We start from the raw sequence: 25,972 nt of genomic DNA, 5'->3' as shown, positions 1-25,972 counted from the left end.
TGTATTTAGTTAAAACTGACAATTTTTGGGGCAGATTACCATTTATTCCTATGTAACAGTGATTATGTCTAATCCTATATTTTCTTGGACTATTTTTAATGATAAAAAAATCTAGCAAATTAATAAAAATAATTCATTCATTCATGTGCTAGACAGTACTTTTCAGCAAATATTTCTTACACTATCATTGACTGAAAAGAAGTAGCTCCATGAGGTCCCTGAGGAATTTCTCAGATTTATATACTTATTTTTCCAAACAGCTGAGAACAATGCAAGACTCCTGTCTAGTGTCTGTTGAAGGGAAAGGAAAGGTTCTTCTCTGTATGTGACAAAATTTTCTATATTCTACCAAAGAGCTCTCAAACAAGGTATTGTGAGAATATCCCCAAATGCTGCCTCTTAGCTGGTTTGTATCAAAATATTTTTGTGCTCTGTTTGGCATCAAAACTATTTTTCTGAAATAGTGACATCAGTAAGAAGCCCTGCACTAAAAATTAGAGGTATTTCATAAAGCTGAAGGAAAGCCAGTCAGGAAATCAGAAATATTAGACAAAAAAAGGGCTTATGTAAAGATATCAACACCTCAAGGATTTCTTTGTACATGCTCAAGAGATGCTCCAGTTAAAAGAATGGATTCACAGAGCTGACACTTATGGTCTTTAAAGGATCCTAGTGAATTTGTGAAGCCTGTAGTTCATGACAAAGCCAAATTTAAACCTGAATGCAATTAAGGAATGGTTAGAGATCTCCTACTGAGAGTCTTGATAAAAGATACGTCATAAAAATCAGTATTGTGAATGTGAAATTGCTAGAATGTTGTGGCTCAGAATTGTTTTGGTACCTATTAAATGGTTTTTAGTCAATCTGTGCACTGGGATCCAGATAAATAGATTCTAAATCCAGATCCACAGGAGGACCTCATAGAAGGTAAAGCTTGCCATATTCCATTAGCAATGAAAATGAAGTTGAAAAATTCACGTTCAAGGTAATTGCTAAGGATTTGTGTGAGGGACCACCACCAAGGTAATCACCCTTCACATGCAATTTGTGATCAAACCTCTGTTCAAATCAGTGGAACCCTGTTGATTTACTGTGGTTAGGCATTTGTGGTAGATATTTAAAATTCAATTAATAGATGCAGAGAAAAATAATTGTGTAGTTCACGCAATCTGCTACAGGAAGGTTTACAAGTGATCTGGAGCAAGTGACAAAGGAGAGAAGCTCATGCCTTTTTCTCCTGTATTTTGTTGAGTGGCCAATAACACTCATCTGGAGAGAAAGTCAAAGAAGGAGTTGTTTTTGCAAGGGCACTTAAATTCTAGGTAAGGAAATACACCAAGGCATAGGGAGGGCCACAGTGGAGGTGAAACACTGCAGAGTGTGGTGTGGTTTGGTTTAGCTGAATGGTAATTGAGGCCTCTCCATTCTTGTCTGAGAAAATATTAACAAACACAGGATTGTCTGCAATGGTTTTAGAGAACAGGACATTTAGAATAATGTATTATGAATATATATTGAGAGAAAGAAAGCAGCATCATCAGTTTTGCTTATCAGCTGGGGTTCTGCCCAATATACTCATAAAAATGATGAGGCTGTCTTCCTGCCTGGCTGCAGCAGATGTGGGGAGCATGACTGACACTCCTTCCATGCCATTATCACAGACAGATTGCTATCAGAGAGTCAATCTCCTCCCAGCCTTGCAATGTGTCTCCAGGCTCTGACAGCACAGACATCAGGCATATTTTAAGCTGCCTGTAGATTCCAGAATGAATGAGAGATTTAATATGGGAAAATGTTCACTGATAAAAGGGACTTATTTACCATGCCCACTCTGTGCTGCATTCCAAAAGAGGCAGATAAAAAGCCAGAAATAATAATAAAGAAAATGTATAGGGGGATTTATTCATATGTGATTTTGTCCATCACCAGGAAAATGTTTTCCTCACTACAGAACAGAAAACCAGGAGAAGGGGGTGAACACAAAATATGTTCTGCTAAGCAGAATTTGGAGAAGAAGAAGAAATAATTTATAGAGAGAGTAGTAATGTTTGTGAATACCACCTGTAACCCAATCTGTTATCAATGAGCACAGGAGCCCTCTCAGATATGGGAGGGGAAAGGTTTGATGCCAGCTGATAGGGAAAGGTGGGATATTTTACTTCTCCAGATGTGTTACTGAAAACCTCTGCTGCTATCACAAATAAGCTGAATTTATGTCTGTAAGTATAGTACCAAAAATGCAACACAGATCACATAATCTTGTTTTCCAGCCAGACCACTTAGCAATGCACATAAAAATATCACATAAAAGGAGTCTAATGCCTCAGATCTTTACAAATGTCTAACAAATAACAGTTTGAGAGAGAGGAAAAACATTATGCATAAAACATCATCAATATATGTTGCCTTATTCAAAGAACATATTTATGTATTTTGGACATTTGCATTTTACAGTTTGCCATGAAATATTTTCTTTCCTTGGTTACAGAGAAGAGGCAGACAGCTGGTGGAGCCACAGATATAAGAATATTTTCCCTTTGAAATGCCTTTGACTGTTGCCTTCCACGGGGACAGAGATCAGCTGGGAGACGGAGCAAAGTTTATCTGTGCTGTGTCAGCCTGTGGCAGAAGGATGTGAATTCTTGGAAGGACTTCTCTATAGAGGTGCAGCATAAGACATATGCCAGAGATATGCTCTGAAAGAGGGAAAATGTTTAAAAATCACTTTTCAGCATGATCCCCCTATTGTTGGATTTTGGATTTTTTTTGTAAGCCTCAGCTGAATCCTTAGCATTGTCTTAACCCTCCCATTGTGTGAGAGAGGACAGGGGAAAGACTTAATTAAAAAACAGTTGTAAATATTGTTTACACTTTTAATTCCAAATTATGAAATTATGCTTTATCATAATTATAAATTTAATAGATTGCTGAAGAGAAGTGGTGGAATCACCATCTCTGGAAGTGTTCAAGAAACAGAGGCTCTGATGCTTATAGGCATAGTTTTGCTAGTGTTAATTGTTGGACTCGAAGATCTTGGAAGTTTTTCCAACCTTAATAATTCCATATCAAGAATTATTTAGGTATATTATTTTATTTATATATATATATATATATACATATATATATATATATATATATATATATACACATACACATATATATGTATGTATAAAATATATAATATATACAATTTTATACAATTATATATAATTATATCTATAATATAAATAAATAAATATAATTATATCTAACATATATAAATTATATAATTTACATATAATTTATATATTATACAATTATTATATAATTTATATAATTTATATAATTATCATATATACTAAATAATTATATAAAATAATATATAATTATATATGATATATAATTATATATCTTAATAAAATATTTATATTTGATCTATTAAAAAGTGGTAAAAGGAAGGTCACATTGCATGCTGCCCCTTTTAATGCATTCAAAAGAAAACTTAGACAAGTTAAAGTAAAATTTTTTGGGCAGAGAGGGGTGAACATTATTATGAGGAAAGAGACCATAACTGTCTGCTTGCAGATTAAATCAAAGAATAGGTTCATCATTTTTCCCTGTGGCAATTTAGTTCACATTTTGCACTGTTCAGGTAGAAGCATATTAATGTCAAATTACAGCCAGCTAGTCATTGTAATGCAGTGAATAACTAATTCCATTGTTAAAATGTATCAGTGGTTCTCAGCCAAGGATAAATGACGTTGCCTTTTCTATGCATAAGGAAAAATCCTCAGTGCAGTCAGGAGACTGATGAATGTTAAAGATACTCTGTCTTCTTCGAACCCAAATCCTCATCTGAATTGCTCATGCCCACCGCTCCTGCCAGCCAGGCCTGTTAAAAAGATAATTTCAAAAATTCACAAAGGAAAAGTTCTGTTTCTGCATGTCATGCTGGCTGTTGTGTTCATTTGTCAGGCCCCTGCATGTTGCTTTCACCAATCTCCCTGTGCATTTAGCAGAATGGTTCCACACCTTGGTGACAGCCATTTCCTGGGGGCTGCACAGACCCATGGAGTGATGGGGAGGAGAGCGTTTAAAAGGACTAAGAGATGGGAAATACAAAATTTCATGGTCACTGGAAGCAAGGAAATGGCCTAAAATCCTTGAATGCAGTTTCCTGCTCTTCTCCAGTACTGGGGATCAGTGCTCTGTGCTGGGTTGCAGTGAGGCTCAAAACCAGCAAAAACTGAATTCCTTCTTCTCCTTCCTCTACAAGAAAATGGCATTTGACTTTGGAGGAGGAGGGGAGGACAGTGGCAAAAGAAAGCCAGAAAATTGATTTTACCTGCTGCAGGTCATTCCAGTGTTATTTAGCATTAAGCACAGCACAGTCCTTCAGAGGGCCAAAGCAGCTTTCCAAGATACCTTTCCAAGAAGATATTAATTTTTAAAAATTAAACCCCATACATATTTTGTTCTTGCTCTCACACCTGCCATTATAAGGATCCACATGTGTGTATATTTTTAGTCCCTGTGAGCTAATGGATGCTTTTATTTCTTGTTCTGAATCTCAGTAGCCAGAAGGACTCTGCTCCTTCACCCCACTGTTGTGAACCCACAATTTCTGGCTAGACTAGACACTTGGAGGAGCTGGAGAGGTGTTGAACAGGGTGCTTTGGCTGTACAGAAGAATGGCACATCAAATCTTCTGGGCTACCTTAAAACCATGGCACCTGAGCCAGCTCAATATCTTGAGATATGTTATTAACAAGGAAATGAAGTCCAGAGCTAATGGCAAATTTTCTATTTCCCATCAGTCCACTTTCCCCATATTTATTTTCCCTTTATTTCGTTCTCTCACTTTCTGAAGATGTTTTGAAGGACATTTAGGCTTGGAAAATCTTCCCTATTGCCCAGTTGGCTTTTGCTCATACAAATGTAGGAGCAAAATAACTTAGGAAAATTTCCTTTGCCATGGAAAATTCAAATAATGAACTTGTCAATTACTAAAAATGATTAAATATTTTTCCTTAACAGTTAGGCTTTAAAAGAAAAAATGTTGCAGCATTATCATATCACTGGAAATGGAGAGAAAACCCTTCCTTAAACAGTACAGCTAGAGGTGATATTTCCATCTGTTCTACTATGGAAAAGAAACTTGTTCAGGAGTGGAGGATTTGCTGCTTTTCAGGAAAAGATCAGGTAAGGTCACAAAAATGTCTCAGAGGCTAATCTCATGGGTGGTTTATTTATTCCTCCCTAGCAGTGGCAGGTCAAATCTGCTTAGCTTAAAAGTCTGGAGTACAGGGTAAGTTTTCTGTCTTTGTTTTGATTTCACCTCCACAAATTAAGCTGGGGCTTGAAAATCACTCCATTTCCTTTCTCCATTGAAGATTCTTCCACGTGAGTCTGGCTGACTCTTTTGTTCTCCAGGCAGAAATACAGGTAAAATATAGCAGATGTAAGAGCTAACAGTAATTCCTTCTCTGGCTGAGGGGACTCCCAGGAGCCATCCCTCTCACAGCCTCCCTGATACCTGTCAGACTCTCCAAGAGCTGAAGCAGCTCCATTGGTTTTGTCTTTATTCACTCAAACTGTAAAAACCTCACAAAACCAGCTTTTCTTACCCTGTTTGGAGCTGTGTGTGCTGTAGTTTTTAATCACCACTGTAAGCATTTCCTGAGGCGCCTTTGCACATGTTGGGCACTGCACAGATATTTCCAGGTCTAATGCATTCTGCTTTAATATATGGTAGTCACAATCCTCTATTAAATTTCCTGTCACTTTTCCTGTCATATTATTCTGCAGAAGTTCCTGTTTCAATTCAGCATGACTGTTCACAGAAAGTGGTACTGCTCAGCATAAGTGAAGACTAGCAAACTTGGACAATAGAAATTGGAGTAGTCCATTTACTGCTGCAATTCCAAGAAGCTTGTCTGCGTTTCCTGGGCTGGGCTATTTCTGATCTCCTACTTTCAGCAGGTTCCAGTAATTCCAAGATAGGTCCCAGTAATTCCAAGAAATTCTTCATTTCTCTGCTGAGAAATAAAAGCTGAGTTTCCTACCACAAGAAAATCAAGACTCCTTCTCATGGGAATAAAGATGTGGTATCCACCCATTGTGGATGGAAGAGGGACTGGAGTCTAAGTATGAAAGAGAAAGTAGATAACATTGTGAAAATTGTCTTCTTTCTATTTTATCTAACTTGAAATGCAACTCTGAAAGTCAAAAGAATTCAACAGATATGGCCAGACTATGGACATTCACATCCTTTTTCTTGCTCAGTTGGTGAAAACCTTTCTGTCAAAAGCATATTTCCATTTCAAAAAAAATTGCTACCCAAAGAAAATTTTTCATTTTTATCCTTTTTTTCTTTTTTTAGTATTAGCCTTTTAGTCCCATTCTCTAGATTGTAGTCTGCACTTTATTCACCATCCATCTCCAATGCCACATAGCAATGACTGACAACAGGAGATGCAATAATAATCTGATATAATTTTGCTTTTATCTGATGGGATAAGTTTTCCCCACAGCAATTGTATTGTTCCATGTCAAATATTTCTATGTTTTTGTTGCTAATGGAAGTACTTTGGATAAATATGATGTTGGCAGTTTATGTTTCTACAAGTTCTGCCTAAATTGATTTGTTAAAAGAACCAATATTATTTTACTGTATTTTACCTTCTGGTACAATGTTTCATGATATCCTGTTGAACATAACAGTCTTAACTATGCATCATTTAATGCAAATATTGCTGCTTAGGGTGATGGGCACATTTTTAAGAAAGATATATCAAAATGAAAGCTGCACTTTTAGGGCTATTACATTGCATTATCTCAAGAAATAGAACACAATGAAATTGAGTTTTTTCCATGGATTTTAAATGTGGTTTTTTAAAAGTTCTAACAACTCCACAGAAGTGGAGATTTTTTCTTTATTTTTATAAGAAAAGTCAGACTTTACAAACCCATCCACAGGTTCACACACAGTCAGAACCTTGTTCTGAACAGAAATACTTTGTCATACTCCTGTAGCACCTATGAATTTCACTCCTGTACCCTCTGTCCCTGCTTGTCTGACTCAGTGTGAATAGTGTCAATCCCTGCTCAGGGCTCTCTGATTCTTGGGCAAATCTTCAAGTTTTGACTCAACCTGCCCAACTTTCTGCAAATTCTGCCCTTGATGGAAAGGGCCATGTTTTGGGGAAAGAGAGGGGATAAAATACAAGAGCTGCATCTGTGCTTTAAAAGGTGACTGTGCTGTGAAATAACAGGGCTAAAAATAGGTATACAGTGGAAGTTTGCTGTTTATATTTCTAAAGGAGCATATTTTTTAAAATTCTGGGCCGAGACTCTCGTAGATAACCAAACTTTTGAATCCCTGCACACAAACCAAACATTACATTCACTCCTCTAGAAAATAACCAACATTCACTCATCACCTTTAGCACTTGTCTTAGGGTCTGCAAGCTGAAGAACATTTATGTTACTCCTGGAAGTTTAGTCAAATGTGAAGCAAATCACTAAATCTACAAACACCACTTCAGGTACATTCCTCAGCCTATGCAGGATTTTAAAAGAAATAATAAAATACAATTTCTGGTGCAGGGAGTTCAGTTTACCATGAAATCAGGAGTTCAAAGTGCTGCTGTCCAGCAACCACTGACACGTGTGAACTTGTCAAGATGAGAGCTTTGAAGAGGGACAGAAAGTTTAGTAGGTTGGCATTGCAAAGCAATTCAAACTGATAAATGGCTAGCCTGTCCTTCCTGTAACAGATAATGTCCAGTCTTATTCCATAATTTCTCATTTTCAATTATATTATTCACTTTCAGTGCAAAAATTACACTCTTTTTAAAAACAGAATTGCAATTGCACAATTTAAATTTAGACACATTAAAAATGGAGAAGCATTTCAACATTTTTTTCTCAGAATGTGCTTTGAAATGTCTGGGAAATTTCCAGGGCAGACCACTTTTTGTAAACAATGTTAATAAAAGCAAAATAAAAATCCTATAATGAAATTTGGCTGAACTGGGAAGCATTTATCTGTATTTTTTTATGAAGACCACAGCATGGCTCTATAGAAAAAAAAAAAAAAAAGAAAAAAAAAGAAAAAAAGAAAGAATGAAAAAGGGCAAAGGAAGACCAACCCAAAAGCTTGTCCAATAAGCTGAAAATAACAGTTTTCCCACCAGGTTAGGCAAGTAAGAAGGTTAAATATCACAACAGGAAAAAGCTGTCTAAACTACCAGACACTTTTAGCTGAGAGTCCTTAGGGAATATTTTTAAAGGGTATGTCAAGTAAAAATAACATAATCCCAGTGGAGGAGTCAGTGCAGAGAAAAAAATGAAGAAAAGGGAGAAGAGAAGAGGAAAAGAAAAGAAAAGAAAAGAAAAGAAAAGAAAAGAAAAGAAAAGAAAAGAAAAGAAAAGAAAAGAAAAGAAAAGAAAAGAAAAGAAAAGAAAAGAAAAGAAAAGAAAAGAAAAGAAAAGAAAAGAAAAGAAAAGAAAAGAAAAGAAAAGAAAAGAAAAGAAAAGAAAAGAAAAGAAAAGAAAAGAAAAGAAAAGAAAAAGAAAAGGAGAGAAGAAACCCTTATTAGCTCCCTCTAGGTGTTAGGGAGGAAGGAGCAATTGCTTTGATTCATAATAAGGAAAATCAAATATGCTTTCTCTCCTCATTCCAGATTACTAAAATATCTTTATTTTATCATTTCTTTTTCCGACAAGATTCTCTAGCCTGATAACTGCATAACAAGAAACATCATCCAAATGAAGAAGACATGGATTGGAAAAGATCCCTGGGTGATAGAAATAAATGATCCAGGGAGATGGGATAAGTATTAATTAGTTGCATTTTTCAATTTCTGAACTCAACCAAAGTGATATTAATTAAAAAAAAAATATATATATATATATAAAGGAAAAAAGAGTAATATTAATACTTGGAAAGTAACACTTTGGAAGAGATAGTTATGTTGGAAAACTGCTTCCATATAATGGATTATACAGATAATTACCCATATTACAGCAAAAAGAGAGTTTTTATTTTAAATAGAGGTGGATAACACATGTTCATCTTTCATTAGTGGGATGTTGCCAGATGACAACCAATGCCAGGGGATTTTTCAGAGAGTTCAACTTTGTGATAAGGAATTTTTTAAAAACAAAATCTTCTGTTCTTAGTCTGAAGTATATTGCAAACATTATTAAAGCCTCACAAGCCTGGGAGAAGCCCCATGATTGTCAGAAATGCTGACTTGAGTGATGTAGAGGCTTGGTGTCTAAATGCTGACGTATCACCATATTGAAGCTGACACATCAAAACAGAATCAATGATAAAATGCCAGAGAAAATGTTTCCAGTGAAGATACTTGAATATTTCAGTGTGGCTGCAGTGAAGTCAGTTGGCACAAACTCAGGAAATGCTTTTCTGAAATGACAGACTGACCAAAAGCACTTACAGGGTCCTTAATGTGCATATTTTATGATAGAGAGCATTATGAAAACCTGGATAAATTACCATGAGTAATCTTTAAAAATATATTAAATATAATAGTGAATCTTTCTTTCTCTTTATAGCCAGTAAGAATGATGTTTCATTCTATGTAATTTTTGAAATCCACTGACATCCTGCAGAGTTGGCAATTTGTGGTATTCAAGGCCAGGAAATTCAACATCTTTGGCTACTGACATAAGAACAATTCAACAACATGCAAGCAGCCTTGTTCAGCTCAGTGAAGGGAAAGTTGCATGACAAGAAAATCATTGCAATCTCTTATAATCAGGCAGATGGATACAGCTTTGCTGGCATCTGGTGAAAGGCTATTCAGGAGCAGGCTGTACATCCCTTCTTCAGGGCATTTATTAAACAGTTTGTCAGATGAGATGGAGCTGGAGCAGAATCCCAGACTGGTCCATTTTGGATTTCCAACTGCAACCAACTCACAGATGGAATAAAGAGGAGAAAACATTCTGCAGTGCAGCAGCCAGAGGCCCTAATGAAATGTGGCACATTAATTTCTGAGCTATGAAATTATATAATCCCAGTGGATTTACATTTCAAATTCAAGGCTCACAAGGAGGATGAGACAGTCTCTTCTGTGAAAAGTCTGTTTACTTCACACATTGCTTGTGGCTGGGTTTTGACTCACATAATCATCTCTGGGAGCAACCTCTTACCTGAGAAATGAAGTAATGAATTATTGCTCCTGAACTATTGCTTGCATTTGTCCAAAGATATCCAAGAAATGTCAGCCTTGTTGCTTTATGAAATGGGCCAAAGGGCTGATATAGAGAGACAAACGGACAAACAGACAGGCAGACAGACAGCAAGATATGCAGAGTCCAAGTCTGATCTGACAAAAAGCCCTAGAAGAAAATACCAGTAATTCATGCCTTGTTTTCTTCTTAAACCCATCAGTGGAGGTGGGGAATAAATTTAATATCATTTTCTGAAGAATTAAATTCAGGTGCCTCTGATTAAAACCTCTCAGCACTTTAGGCTGGGGGTACCCACAGCCCTTTTGGGACGCTCTCCTCACGCTGTCAGCTGCCTCACCTCACACCAGGTTTATTCCAATGCCTGATACACATTCATGAGAGCAGTGATTAATTCCCATTTGAGACTGTAGGTGCAGTGAACATGAATGATATCAGCAGGAATCAGATCAATTTTCAGTGTCCCAAAGCCCCAGCAGTTTTGGAGCAATCAGATGGGTCAGGACTCAGTTTTCAGCACTAAAATGTGCAGGCATTTCTTTCATCTTTACAACATGAGCCACACAACTGTCCTGGACCTTCTTACATGCGGATAATCCAATTCTCCTGCCATGTGGCCAAGCTCAGGGCCTTCCAGAAGCTCAGGGCCTTTCTGAAACTCAGGGCCTTTCTGAAGCTCAGTGCCTTTCTGAAGCTCAGGGCTTTCCTGAAGCTCAGGGCCTTTCTGAATATCAGTGTCTTTCTGAAGCTCAAGGCCTTTCTGAAGCTCAGTGCCCTTCTGAAGCTCAAGGCCTTTCTGAAGCTCAGGGCCTTTCTGAAGCTCAGGGCCTTTCAGAAGCAGAGCAACAGAATCCAATTCCTCTGGCCTGAGCTGGCTCTCACTGCACTGAGAGTGGCAGGTTTCCCTCAGGCACTATAATTTCCATATTTGCTTGTCTTTTGCTACTGGTTTGGGGTGGATTACTGTGATAGAAACATGAGCATTCCACAAAAGCAGCAGCTTCATGAAGGATGTGACAGTCAGGAAATGTTTCAGGCTGACACAATGAGTTACTCAGATTACATATTTACAATAGTTTTGACTTAGTGTTTTTCCCAATACCAACATGAGGCAGGATGTAAAATTGTGTGCAAGGATTTGGGCAGCTCTAAACAGCATTCAGATGTGTCACTCACCAACACATTCTTTGCAGTCTGACTTCAATATTCTTGACTTCAAATTCTTCTGAAAGCTTCTCAAAAACAGGTGAGTTTTTTCTCTGGAAACATAACCCAGGCAGTAAAAGCAGTCAACAGTGCACGACAATGAAGCAGAATTATTATGTTGAGATAATGAGGTTAATTTATCAGAAATCATAGCAGGGAAGAAGGAAGGAAGACAGATTTGGGTATCCTTGGACAGAACTCTGTGGAGAAATAAATACAGAATTCATTTCAAATTTCCAGAAAGGATGATTAATGTAGGAATTTAGATTCCTTAATATATCAATTTTAAGTTTGGCTGTTGGATTTTACTCTTCCTTCTTCCCAGAAACAAGGTCTTTAATGTTCAGTTAAGACACTGGGAGAAGTCCTTGCTGTTTAGCAAGAATTAATCACCCTATGTCCCCATTTTTTACCTAATTTCAAATTTCTAGTCAACTTCCATTTTTTCTTTTTATATTTTTTTGGCTTATATTAGAAAGAAAAAAAGATTTTTCAAAAATCAACTCCTTAATAATGGCCTACTTTACACAGATTAATGAGGAGTTAACATTCTTTCTATAATACCTCTCAGGTAGCTTTGATAGTTTTTCAATACAGAGGAAAGCTTGGGAAATGACAGCATATATCAAGTGATTCTCAGTCAAAAATGAAAATAAGAATTAATAAATACTAAAAGACATGCATTACAAATCTGGCATCTCTATACATTCCTTTTTTTGCCAAGCCTTGATTTAATGCAGGGCATGACATATGAAAAAAGCAAATATATTTATATATATAGAGAGAGAGAGAGCTGTCTCTTGATCCATTGATAGATATGACATATGAGATCAAAGGTTGTTTCTTAGCTGTTATCTATAAAAGCTCAGCTGAAGCTGGACCACAAGTATATTAATCATTCATGTTCAGGTACAGACAGACATGCTGTGAAACATTTTTATCTTTTCCCTAAAAATAATGTTCAGATATCTCCCAGCCTGTGTGACATATGCAAAATGTCTTAGATACTAGCCAATAATAGTCTTTGTCTATTTTTGATTTAATTTCATGTTGTACAATATTATATTACCCAATGACAACACTGTATGAAATATTTGCTTATTAATTCTGGATGGAAACATGAGACCCATGAAGTCACTGGTAAAATACCAAAACCGCAAGATTAAAGTGCAGGAACAAGTTCTAATGCTTAGGATGGAGACTAAATCTTGATCCACGTCTGTAACTCAGATGAAGAATTTGAAAATTGCAATATGGATAAAAGATATGGGAAAAAAACTTAAAATATAAACTTAAAGAATATAAACTTAGAAAACTTAAGAATATAAACTTAAAATTATCTTTTTTTCTTCTACAGATAGAAACCTAGGGGGGAAAATGTTAAAAAAAAAAAAAGTAAAAAAGTAAAGTAAAAAAACAAGGAAAGATCCCCATGTTTAGTGTTCAGGGTCTACTGGTTCCATCAAAGTCACTTGGCACCAGAGCTATTAAAATCACATTCACAGTACTGCTCATTTCCAAATTATTTAGCAGAACCACACACTGCCTCTTATAATAAATAATGATTATTTTCTCTGTCATTTAACAGATGGAAAAGTCGAAATAGAAAGAAAAGCAGATTCATCCCAAGATGAATCTTTTCAGGGGAAAGGAAAGGAAGGGAAAGGAAGGGAAAGGAAGGGAAAGGAAAGGAAAGGAAAGGAAAGGAAAGGAAAGGAAAGGAAAGGAAAGGAAAGGAAAGGAAAGGAAAGGAAAGGAAAGGAAAGGAAAGGAAAGGAAAGGAAAGGAAAGGAAAGGAAAGGAAAGGAAAGGAAAGGAAAGGAAAGGAAAGGAAAGGAAAGGAAAGGAAAGGAAAGGAAAGGAAAGGAAAGGAAAGGAAAGGAAAGGAAAGGAAAGGAAAGGAAAGGAAAGGAAAGGAAAGGAAAGGAAAACAGAATGGAAAGGAAAACAGAATGGAAAAAAAAGGAAAAAGAAGAAAAGAAAGAAGAAAAATATGGAATCCAGTTATTCCCTACTGTTAAAAAATGTAACTGCATGAAAATTTGCAGCCTCCTGCAATGAGAGCCTTGCTGCATCCTCTTGGAGCACCCATCCATGCCTTCAGCAGCACAGCTGCCCCAGCAGTTCTTTTTTTGCTGAGAATCCAAGGAGTTACCCTTTGGGCTGCTGTGAGGCAGAGCTGGCAGGCTGATTGATAACAGAGCCCTTTTTAATGTTGTGGTGCCACTCTTTGCTCTGCTCTGAGCAGCTCCAAGCAGCCCAGGGACCCAGGACATGCCTGAGCACTCCAAATGTTCAGCAATAAAAATACCAAGGATTATTTATAGCGAGATTCACCCAGCAAAGAATCAGTGTGCTGGAGTGGCCAGGTGGAAGGAAGGTAAGAAGCCATGAGATTTGCAGCTCTCTGCAAATAATTCCAAAATATCTCACTTCAGTGGATTACCCTGTGTGATGCTCTGCCCATTAGAGAGGAATCTCACCCAATATGAAAGGCTTTCATCACAATTTTAGGCTGAAGTATTAAGAAATACTTAAATATATTTTAATCAAAAAATTTGTGCTGTAAATAACTCAAGACTGGCAAATCCTGATGACAATGCCCTCTAAATTCTTCACATTTTTACAGCTGTGCAGTTACAAATGACCTCTGTTGGTAACATGTATTGATTTCAAAGCTCCATTTAAAAGGAGGTGAATCCAAAAGTGTGCCAAAAAGCACCATATTTTCCAGAGATAATGGAGAATGTTCTTTGACTAAAATAAGTTTTTTGCTGCTCTGTCACTACTCTGTTATATATGTGCCTCATGGCACCTATTGTCGAGCTAAAACACTCATTCAACATTTCACTGCTTAATGTAATTTTTTTAATAAGATCATTTATTTTTATTACTGATCATTCAAGTAGAATTTATAAGTTGTATTCCCCTCACCATTCCCAAACACAGTTATCTCCCAAAGGTAAAAAATCTCAGAATGGGTATAAAAGTTGAATTACACCAATATGTTTTTATTCTGCTCCAGCTCTTTCCCCACTGTTCTACAATTTAAATTCTATGTGGAATATAACATTGAAGAAATAAATCTTACAGTGTTTAATCAGAGAAGATTCAGGGAAATAAATTACTAAGGAAACAGTGAAGCATCTTCTTGCAATAAATGCATAAAGGAAAAAGAAAATCCTCAGACAAATGGATAGTTCTGTGGAAATGTTTTTCTTATTTTAACAAGCAAAAATTAATTTTCATGTCGTAGTCCTGACTCTGCCTGTTCATTTGTGAGTGCATGGGCTGGGGCTGCTTAAGGAAGCTGAGAAAAACTGAAGGAAAAGGAAATATCTGAGATCATGGGGTGCTCAAGCATCAGCAAAACCTCTCAGTCTGACAGAGATGCTCTCTAAATATTTTGTGGTTGCTGTGTTACCAAGGGAATTGTGAAAGAAAGAGACTTAAAATATTTTTTTTTCCAGTAGAACAACTTATGTCATAAAGTTTGCTATTGCAAAATCTGCTGTCTATAATTTTGTGGGCTGAAATTTATTGTTCCAGCAAGAAACACTCCCAAACTGCAAGTTGTGCTATCACAAATATCATTGCTAACAATAATCAGAAAATAAGTAAGCAAATACCACACCATGAATAAAGAAAGAATTCACTCTTTGGCATAAATTTTACTGCAGAATAAATAAGGACTTCACTGGAACATTTCCTGGAGGATTTGTTGGTACAAACATCTTTGGTTAGAGCAGCATCCCTGTCAAAGGTGAATTACAGCAAACATCTTGCCTTGGCAATTCCAAATCTTTAATGCTTCACTGAGCTCAAATTTCTCTATTTCAACAGCTGACACTCATCTTGGATCAATAACAGGGATGGTTTTCCCCAAGGATTTTCTCCTAATCATTGAGCTTTTGTTCATAAACACAGAACCTTTGCTGTTGCAGAAATTGCATTGCGGAATTTCTCAGTTTGCCATTAAGAACTGAGGCTATTTGATCCCTGAGTTAAGAAAACAATTAAGTATGTACTTAAGCTTAATTGACTGAGTGAAAACAAAGTGACTGCTGCATTTCATTGAAGAGTGAAGCTTAAACATGTCAATGATCTCTTGGGTTAAGCTTTGGTTACACTCTTGGTATATCACAGCATTGAGGGAAATAAAGTTCTCATACACCCATTTTTGCCATAAGTGATCAGGATTAAAAACACTGTGGGAAACTCACCAATCCTCACATAATAAATCCTCCTGTGTCTTAATTGTCAGTAAAATTTGAATGAAATTGGATTTTTCCTTAATTTTTTTTTCTCTGCAGAGTCTGCATCTTCCTTGCACACAGGGATAACAGCAGAATTTCACAATCTGGACTATGCAAAGAACAAGGTGATGGTGGAAAAAATTAGCTCTTTGTTTGGTAAATCATTATCACTAATGAATATGCAAGCATAGCTTTTCTGATTTTTGTAAAAGACCTTTCACATCACCTGAGACAAAAGGGTCAAATCTCACATTAGAGATCCTACTCCAATTTGACTGCTAATAATGGAAAAAGCAACTGAATATCCAGATTCGGCAAAACCATTAAAACAGTCAGTTAATGAATAATTTCTTTTAATTGGGTGTTTGTACTAAATATCTTGGAATTGTGATGATTTTAATTTGCACTTGTATTTTATTTATCGTCTGAGGAGTTCAATGTCCTTTGCAAACATTACAATAAATCTTTCTAAAGAGCAACTCAGCTTACCCTTGAGTGGGGATTTCTAATGTCTTTCCTTTCCCAGCATGCATTTAGCTAGAGAAGTAAAAATATGAAAAGCATGAGTAGAATTTGAACACACACTGATTTGTTGATATGTGGGCACCTAATTTCCTTTGAACCCTAGAATATTGAACCCTAGAACCTCAAAATCAAAATAATTCAGCAGACATCTGCTTCAGCAATGTCAGTCAGGACACTTCACTTTAAAAGGAAAACTTGATCAGCTATAATTCCTATTTCCAAACCTTTCCCAGCTGGAATTTTGTGAAGATTGTAGATTAAAAAAAAACAAAAAAAGCCTATATTAAAGCATGTTAAATAGCATCTGACAAAAATAGAAACTTACTAATCAAATGTAACAGACTCATTAATGAAGGATCACTAATTGCTCTCATTTCACATTAATTACTGTAAGATATATAGTCTAATGGCCTTTGATTACTAAGTCTTTGTGGAGAAAGCAGAAACCTTATTGACTTTCCTCCTCCTTCCCACACAAATTAAAAGAAATTAACATAGTTCTGACACCAACCAACTTTTACAAAGGGTATTTTAGGAAAACAGCTTCCTCTTTGCTCTCTTCAGCTAAGGATCCACATTCTTGAAGGATACACTCATTCTTTTTTTTATCCTCTCAAATGTTCCAAGAAAGGTAATTTTTTTTCCTCTTGTATTTTCTGTCTGCCAGCAGAACTTATCCACAGATGATAATGAAAACGTTTGTGAATGTTTCTTTTCATAACTAATTTTTTAATACTATTTCTGTTGTAGTGTGCCTAATGATACTTTCAGTGTCATTTTTTTTCTCCTGCCAGTGCCTGCCTATACACTTCCCTCATCAGTCAAAGCTGCCTTGAATTTATACACCAAGGTCCTCTTTTAAATTTTACCTTCTCTCACATGCAGATCTTGTATTTGTTGCTGATTTTTCCATTGTTGGCAGTCAAAAAAAAGGCTATAGATCAGTTTAGTTATTAATTCAGTAAAGATCTGAAAGTGAATCACTAAATATTGCATTTTTAATGGTATAAAGCCTGACATCTTCAGGCTGATTAAGTTTTAAATCGTTTTGGTCCTTACTCCCTCGTCGCTGCTGTGTCTTGACCAACTATTGAGATCAATCAGCTCCAAAATTATTTTCACCTTCCCTGCTTGGTTTGGTACATCTGCATAGTCCATGCAGCCCTCTGATATGTTTGGGCTGTTGCAAATAAATGATTGATTTATTCCATCTTGCCTTCTCTGACAGCAAGAAGCTCAGTTACACCAAACTCCAGGGATGAGCAGCAATTCCAGCTTTGCTTCTCAAGGCAAGGGGTTTTAAAACACCACCCACAAACCCCCATGGGAGCAGGATTCTATGGAGGAGGTCTAAGTAGGCAGAGCCATTTGGTGACACAATTTCCAAACCCCTGCAGGGATCTGCTCATCCTTGGTGGGATCTGCTCTTGGAGCAGGAGCAGGGAAAGCCTTTGGTGAGCAGCTGAGGGACAGCAGATGTCTGATGGCAGTGGTGTTTATGTCCTTCCTGTGGCATCTCCTACCTCAGCCTGCACTAAAACCCTCAGTCATACTTGTTTTATAGATTAATATAGTTTTACAACAATAACATAAAGCTGCAGTGCTGAAGAAATCAGAAATGTGACACCTAACACTGTAAAACAGTCACTGGAAAAAAAATCACTTCCATTTTTTTTTTAAGCAATTAAAAAAAAACTTCCCTCAATTCCATCTGTGACCTTTCAAAATTTGTTTAGCATCCATTTTACTGGGGTAGTAAAGTAAAAGGTAACTCACTCTTTTGGCAGAAATTAAATTTAACAATTGCTTTATTACGGTTGCTTTAGGTAGGGAAGGTCTCTCTTGAAAGTTTTAAGACATTCTGCAAATAGTCCCGGGAGGCAGCTCAGATAAACAAAGCCTGCTTGTTCCTGAAAGGAAAAGCAAATGCAAGGGCTGTTTCTGCAGCATTATCCCAACTGTGCTGCACAGGCTGCTGCACCCTGGGGTCACTGCTGAGGATGCTACAGAGGCATCAGAGAGGGATTGTGCCTCCATTGTCAGCACACAGCATTTCCAGGCACCATTAAATGTAATTTCGATATTTTTTCTTTTGTTCTCAGCAATTGCCAGATGAGATGAACATCTCTTCTTTATGAGGGCTCTCCAGGAGTGCTGCCTTACAGTCTTGCCCAATGCTGTATAAATAACTGTGTAACACAAGGCATTCAAGCCAGAGCTGCAAGTCATGAGAGCTTTATAAATCCAGTTCATTCTGCATTTAAAAGGCTTGGTGAAAGAAATTATGTTTCAAAAAAAGCACTCACTGGCCCAGCAGTTTGGCTGAGCAGGACAAACCACGGGAAGCCACATTTCAGCTGTCTAATTAGAGGCTCAGACCTGGAGGCTGGTAAGAAATATAATTCCTGTGATCCACCCAGCACTATTGGTGCTGTTACACCTCAGGAAATGCAATGGGTAAGTCTGAAACTCTACCAAAGCCAAGCCTCTGAAAAGGAATTTTGGAATTTGAGGAATTTGGCTTTAAATTTTGAAATTTAAGGAATTTGGCTTCTAAAATCACCTTTTACTTGATGATGCCCATCCCTTAAAATGTTCAAGGCCAGGCTGGGTGGAGCTTAGTGGAAGGTGTTCCTGCCCACAGCAAAACAAAAAAGGAGATTATTCATAGATAACTCATTACAAAATGCAGTGCTGGGTCTGATTGATGCTTATTTCTGTTTATCCCTCTAGACTGAAGCAGCTTTCTCAGGTTTGTCCAGGTGCCAATAGAACCCCTCTGACGCTGTTTTAAACCTGTGAAAGTCCTGAGATGGTTTTGAGGTGGATTTCTGAAAGCAGCAAAAGGAATCCTTGATCTTATGCACAGGCTCATCTCAAGTGCCCCTCAGGACAACTCTCTGAGGACAATCTGCATCTGCTCCAGCTCACCAGAAATGTGAACTAAACTTAGTTTAAGTGAGTTTGTTTGTTAGTAAAGATCACAAAAGACATTTGCAGAGACAGCCAGGCAATAACCCTGTCACAGCTCTTAATGCAGTTCCCATCCAGCACTCAGTCTTTCTGCAGCCCTGTTTGGCTCCATGAATGAGAAGAATGGGACCATAAAAGGGAGAAAATCAGGTTAGAAAAGCTGGAAAGGAGAACAGTGAGAAAGTAAAGGGCTACCAGGAAAAAGTCCCTCCAGAAAACCACAGGGATGAGTGAAATATGATGTTTATACACTATATAAACAGGACTTTTTGCTCTGAGCTCAACTGCCTCAACAATGAGCTCTGTTGAATTCCACAATGAGCTCAGTGAGCTCTTACACTTGGCCATGATGAAGCAGAAATTGAGTATTTCTCTAGAGCAACTGCACACAAATTTTAAGTCCTATAAATGCTGTGGAAGCTCCATCTCTATATCCCCACCAAATAAAATTTCCTCAGACAAAACCAGTTAGGACCTGTGAGAACTGAAGCAAAAAGTTTCTATTTTTATGTGATAGCAGACAAATCAGAAATACAGCACCAAATATGCTCCAAAATGCAGTTAGGTGAGCCAGAGCTAGAGAAATTTTTATATATATTCTGCAAGGAACATAATGGCAATTCAGAGTCAGAGAAGGAAGATTTATTTAGCTATTTCCAAGCTGATTTTATAGACACTTGTCACTCATCTTCCTATCTATTTCATACACTAATTTTTTGATAGAACAATGCTTTTTGTGATCTAAATTGAACTTGTGCTCTTTAGAGTTATAGGGATTTGTTCTGCTTTTTTAATTAGTCTGCATAACTGCATTGGAGCAAGGAATTTATAATATATTACAGAATTTATATAATGTATATAATTTATATAATGTATTATCTAATTTATATATAATCATATTTATATAAGGATATTTTTCTATAATAATTATATTTATATTTTATATATTATATTTTTGTATAATAATTATATATAATTATATAATTTATATAATGTATTAGAGAATTTATATTGTATTACACCCCCTTATAGTTTCCTAAGATAATTCCAATATCCATATGTTGAATTAAAAGCAAATAATCCAGTCTAACAGTCCAAGAGAGAGAAGCTGTGGATTCATTTCAGTCAGCCACTGTGAGTCTTAGACAGGAAGGACATTTTGTATTTCCCTGAAAATATCAAAGCTTAAAAAGCATTTCAATAAGGTAATAAGTGTATGACTTCTTTTTATTTCATTTATAAAGAAAATAAGCCAAAGAAAAATGGGTTTTATTATCTCACTGTGCTTTGGCAGTGACATTATGGGAGGAGAGCACAGCTGCCATTTATGAAAAACACAACCTCCAATAACACATTTTATGGGTTTTGATTTTAGACTCACATCCATGAGCATGCATAATGTTTTGAGGTATCCTTTTTTTGCACCAATAAAAAACCTGATGTAAGATTTTATGTCTGGCATTTTGTCACATGAATGGTGAAAAGTTAAAATAAGATCAGCTGAAACATTTACCACATACTTCATTATGTCCTGTGAAATGAATATCTGGATAATTGGCAAAGCAAAAATCTTTGTTATAAGGATTTATGAATTGAATAAAATTACCTTCCTCAACAGGAATTTCTGTGAGACTAAGCTTTTCTTTTCTGCTGGAAAAGATCAGGAGTTGTGAAGTGTATCTTTAGAATTTTCTTTCAAGAATAAACCTTTTTTCCTATTTTGTGTTTGACACAGAAATTCTCTTCTGCTGCACTCTTGATTTCCAGTTTATTAATATTTAATTTAAAATAGCCTTAAAATTTCAAATCAGCTTCTCTGTCAGTTCTTAAATCAGCTTCCTTTGCATACCACATAACTGGGACACCTGTTTGACAGAACTTTTAGCCTTTATTAGCAAGTGCAGAATATTCAAAGGGGACTGCACCTACTGGAGTCTGTCCCCATAATTCCAACATACGTTTTTGTTCTGATTATCTCTTTCTGGTATCTGTCCTTTGACTGGAAGGAAGGGGTTTTAAAGGGTAAGGAAAAGTATAAGAATTAGGCTTACTGCACAGAAAGATGGGGAAAGTTGGCATGGATAGTTCAGAGAAAACCCATTTCTAGCACAGACTTCCAATGGGACCTCAGAAAAGTCAATTCATCCCTCCTTTTTCAGCTTTAAAATAAAATAATTATTTCTTTCTCTTGACTTTTTTTGGGAAGCTTAGAACTAGATGTGCTAATCCATGAATTATGAATGTTGAATACAGTTTTACACATAATCCAATCATCTGACATTTTCTGTCTGATCTTCAAATATTAAAATATTTTAGCTCTAAAGTGACACAGCTTTCCATAACAGGAAAGCTAGGGGAGCTGGCTATTGTTTCAGGTGTGCAGCTGCCCCTCTGCTGCTGCCTCTGCTCCTCCTGTGGTTTGCAGTTCATGATAAGGGACTGGACACTGATTTTATGGCCGTGTTTATGCAGCTCATCCTTTCCGAGCCCAGACAAACCCCCTGGCTGTGAGGGATAATGAATTCCTTATCCCAAGGATAAGGCAGCATCTTCATTTCCCAGGATTATGCCACATTTGCTCTACAGCTGGTCCTTATTGGCATTTTTCTCCAAATGTCACCAGGGCAAGCCATAGAGTTGCTTTTCCTCTCACTGCATTTACACAAATGTTACCCTTGTTCCACACTATAGCAGGAGCAAGAGTCCTTCAGCTTAGCATGAATTAAATTCAGGTACAGGACACAATAGTGGCACTGTAAAAATAATCATAGAGAGAAAGGGAAGGGCATTATTTACTCCTTGCAAGGTTTTCCTGAGATAATGCATCTCTGAAACCCAGAGGTCATTTATTGTGAGCGTTACAAATACATTTGTATCCACCAAGGGCAATAAATATTGCAAATTAAGTTGAATAATGGCTGCACTGTCTATTTCATTTCTACATGAGAGGCACACATGGGAAAAAAAGCAAGTCAGTATTTATAAGGCAATATATGGCATAAGCCTCATTCAAAGGTAGAATTGCAGCAATGTCACAGGCACCCAAATTTACTGTTACTGCCTGAGGAACAAGTGGAAAAACAAAATCATTGCAAACAACCAATGTGTACAGAATTTATAATGAATATCTTCGTCACAAACATACTTTTTCAAATTATATTTTTTTTTTCTTTGTGAGATCTTGGCATTGAAGAGGCTGAAGGGGAAAGGTGATGCAGAACAGCAATTACTGGAGGAGTGCTACTTGCCATGTGCTCAACTGGATTGATTGTTTCAAATTTAGTCTAGCTTATACAAACCTTCAACATATCTCCAGAAGTAACAACCAGGGAATCAAAAATAGAATCACAACTTTTGGTGAAGAATGAATGACAGGAGGGGAAAACAGGCACTCAATGCCATACAAAAACATAAATAACTATAATTTCAAATGAGTTCTGGGCTGCTGGCATATACACAGCTGAGCAAACAATGTATGCAACTGAGTTTCCAGGATTTTTGGTGATGCAAATGGAGCACATAAAATTTATAGCCCTGCTGTTCTCACCAGCTTCTTATGTGAAGCAGAACTGTGACAAGAGTCTGACTCTAGATTCTTGTGGGATACAGAGGGAGATGAAAGAGAATGAACAAGCAAGCACTGTGGGTGGTGTAATAGCAAATTAAATTAACTGTGGAGATAAGAATCTGACAATGAAGTATTAACAAAAAATAGAGGAAGTCAGATGTTTAAAAATATCTAGTGATCTTATTTATCACATCAGATAAAGCTGGGAGTCTCTCCATGTCCTTCAGTGTGAATTTTTGTGGGCTACCAAGTCCACAAATATATATTCAAATTTTTAGATTCTCAAAAAATTTATGCAAGGATACTGAGCTGGGACTGAAGTTCCTTAATTGGGGAGGTTTTGGTTTAGGAATTTAAAAACCTATTTTCTGCTCACCTGATTTCCACACCCAGAGCTTTAGGACCACAGATATCCAGCATAAGCTGTGATTATCTCCAGCTGGAGCCCAGCACTCTTCCAAAACCAGATCTGTGTTTGGATAGCAGCACTGAGGCAGCAGGAACCTGAAAATATCCTTTCATTTCTTTTTTCTTTGATAGTACTTACTCTTCACCAAATTTTTGTTCTGATAATGTCTTTCAAAAAAACAAAGAAATCTTCAAGTTGATGACAGCAGATTACTTACAGTGTTAGAAGCAGTTTTCAGTAACAATCCATATTGTGAAGTTGGCATCAGTGTTCTTCCTAAGTCCCAAAGTTTTTTTATGGCTGGCCCAAGGTATCTTGTTCTGGTTTTGTGAATCTTTTCCTACCTGTAAAAGCACACTTTTAAACTCAAGAATATTTTTAGCATGTTTTTAACACATCCTTGCCCCTGACTCTTTCTATGCTCTGCAGCAGAGACACCAGAATTTTTTATCCACAGTGCAATGGGTCCTGTGGGTCCATTCCCCTGGCAAGTTATAGGAGACTTCCCTTTCAGGAGGACTTTATTATGTTTGGATTAGATTGGATTGAATTTTACTGGAATGGATGTTTCAAAAATGTATATATACAGACCTGTTTTTATGTACCTACATGTGTGTAAATATAATATGTATGTGTATATATATATGTGTGTGTGTATATATATGTGCATGTAGGTACATAAGTGTATACATTTTTATATACATAAAAAATATATATATTTATATATAATATATTATATGTAAATATATAGTGTATATACATTTTTATATATTTTTTCTATATAAATATATATATACATATATATTTATATATATAACCTATCTGGACAGTGACAAATAGCTCTCCATATATGCCTATATGCAAATATTTATTAATTTTCTGTCTATGAATATTTATATCTTTGGATAATAGCCTTTCCTTGAAGAATTCTGGGTCACACAGAAAAGTGAGAGAGCATTTATTAAAGACATTCTCTTGAGCAGCTCTGGTTATCAAGGCTTGTCAGAGTTTCAGTGCTTTCCCAGCCATACAGGCATGTACAGTCAATCTTCCTGGAACCCAAAGTGTGAGAGTTAATGAAATTTGACAACTGATTGATGTCAGATGCAGCATTGAATTTGGAAACCCAATTACCTCCTTCCCTTTCAAAGCAGAGGTCATTCCAGTCTACATGACTCTACTGACATGCTCTGCAATCCAATCTGAGAGGTTGCATGAGATTGTGCTCCACAGAAAATTCAAACATAAAAGGGAGCAAAATTTCCAGATGAAGCTGACACACATTGACTAATGGCTGGTAACACGAGGCAGGTGCAAAGAGGCACACAGATTATTTCTGCACACAAACAGATTATTTCTGCACACACAGACAGATTATTCCCGCACACAGACAGATTATTTCTATTTGCTACCTGGATATCTGTAGCTGAAGGTGCAAACACAGTATTCTGCCACTGCCTCAGTTGAATCCATGTCTTTTTTCCAAGTAGTAAATATTTTTTGTCCAAAATTTAAATGGTTCATACAGGTTTTTATACCAAAGGTTCAGGGGAATCACAGCTCTATAATTTCATTTAATGTGCTAAAGATGATACAACTTCGGTAGAGCTGGGACAAATTGCAGCAGAATTATCCAAATCCAGCCAATTATTTATAAACTATAACAACCAGATTTCCAATCTCACACTTGCTTCATTGGGCTCTGCTGGTCTAAAATTGGGACTGCTGTGACTCGTGCAGATTTGTGTAGGCAGAAATCACCATGTGGAAATCAGATGGGCAGAAATGGTGATCTCTGTCCTTTCTCCATTCTTTAACTTATTAGCAAGGAACAAATGAATGTGGATCTTGGCATCTGTTCTGGATTTAGCTTTTAACAATTAGGTGCTGTTTAAAGACATTGTAATGTTAATATTTACTAAAGAAATTTTTGGGGAACTGCAGAATAGTTCCCCAAAAGGGAAATAAGAAGAAATAGGGGATGGACCAGGCTGGTGGCAGAGAAGGACCACAAGCATCACAGTGATCATCCCAGGTTTCTCCAGGATGCTTGAGGGAGTAAATCAGAGCACTGGGGTTTTATTGTAGGCACTTTGAAGCACTGTCTGCATGAGAGAAGTGAAAGCAATGCAGGTCAGCAATTCAGTGTCAGGCCTGACTCTCCTTCTCACCCACCAGCATAAATCAGGACCACTCTGGGGAAGGAGTTAGTTTTATGTTTCTGATGTGTGGAAGACATGATTATGCAGTGTACACTCTCTTTCCCTCTTTTGAATTTATATTTCTATAATTACTAATTAAGTGAAACCAATAACCTGGGAGAAAGTGATACAGCCCTATTATCTCACCATTTGTTAATGGTGTTAAAAAAATAATTGGTTAAAATTATCTGCCTGCTCTTTGATAAATATGTACTAAAGCTAATTAACTCAGGTAAAACAGAGAGAATCCCACAGACACCTGGCCTTCAACCTCACATGTCCAGTGCAATAATCCTTTGGTTCATTTAAAAAGCCCTCTAAAAGATCCTAAGGTCCAGGTCATCCTTCTGGATTCTGAAGATCCTCTCCAAATAAGTGCTGAAGCAGATCTACAATTTCAGGGTAATTGAATTTTAAACTACTCATGTTATTTAGAAAAATTTAATTTCTGCAATTTTCTCTAAGTTTTTACATCAGCATTGAAGTTTAAGTTTAAGATTAGTAAAGTCTGTTCTCCAAAAGAAAAAAAAAAGGAACTGTCAGTGATTTTCTTCTAGGCTTTCAGCAGTATCAACAGCTATTGCAGGGCAAAATACAATTTTAAGAACTCAGAATCTTCTTTTTCCTGGGATTT

At 36.7% G+C, this 25,972-nt stretch overlaps 1 long non-coding RNA gene across 1 annotated transcript in view; it reads right to left on the bottom strand.

Moving 5' to 3' along the window:
* Nucleotides 1–11,341: 11,341 nt before the first annotated feature.
* Nucleotides 11,342–25,972, bottom strand: part of LOC135450638 (uncharacterized) — a 31,278-nt gene continuing 16,647 nt past the window's right edge. Inside the window, exons 2-3 of the long non-coding RNA XR_010441126.1 lie at nucleotides 23,355–23,481; nucleotides 11,342–11,459 (exon numbers count right to left, since the gene is read on the bottom strand). This is a non-coding gene — a long non-coding RNA (uncharacterized LOC135450638). The remainder of the gene's footprint in view (nucleotides 11,460–23,354; nucleotides 23,482–25,972) is intronic.

This window comes from Zonotrichia leucophrys, chromosome 7, assembly GCF_028769735.1.
Source record: "Zonotrichia leucophrys gambelii isolate GWCS_2022_RI chromosome 7, RI_Zleu_2.0, whole genome shotgun sequence".
Classification (NCBI taxonomy): domain Eukaryota; kingdom Metazoa; phylum Chordata; class Aves; order Passeriformes; family Passerellidae; genus Zonotrichia; species Zonotrichia leucophrys.
Note: the sequence above shows the minus strand (reverse complement) of the source record. Positions and strands in the feature narration are given on the sequence as shown.